This window comes from Octopus bimaculoides, chromosome 28, assembly GCF_001194135.2.
Source record: "Octopus bimaculoides isolate UCB-OBI-ISO-001 chromosome 28, ASM119413v2, whole genome shotgun sequence".
NCBI lineage: Eukaryota > Metazoa > Mollusca > Cephalopoda > Octopoda > Octopodidae > Octopus > Octopus bimaculoides.
In genome coordinates, this window is record NC_069008.1 from 17165969 (window position 1) to 17166365 (window position 397).

At 46.3% G+C, this 397-nt stretch overlaps 1 protein-coding gene across 2 annotated transcripts in view; it reads right to left on the reverse strand.

Moving 5' to 3' along the window:
- Positions 1-397, reverse strand: part of LOC106881809 (zinc finger protein 280D) — a 39263-nt gene that overhangs the window by 6439 nt on the left and 32427 nt on the right. The gene's annotated exons all lie outside the window — the stretch shown is intronic.

Genomic DNA, 397 nt, shown 5'->3' on the forward strand with positions numbered 1-397 from the left:
AAGTCTGCAAAAGAATACAGTGTCTTCACTGCTGCACGGGGGGGGGGGCATGCCCTTGCTCCCCAATGAGTGAAAACCATAGTTGTGGCCCTTGCCAGTGTCATGCAAAAAGTTTTCATTTTAATACACACACACACACACACACACACATATATATATATGGCTGGATGCCCTTCCTAACACAAACCAATCCGAGAGTGTAAACACCCACTACACTCTCAGAGTGGTTGGCATTAGGAAGGACATCCAGCTGTAGAAACCATGCCAAATCAGATTAGAATCTGATGCAGGCCCCCAGTTTACTGGCCCTGGTCAAACCGTCCAACCCATGCCAGCATGAACAATGGACGCTAAATAATGATGATGATGCTATATGTGTGTGTGTGTGTGTTCCTTT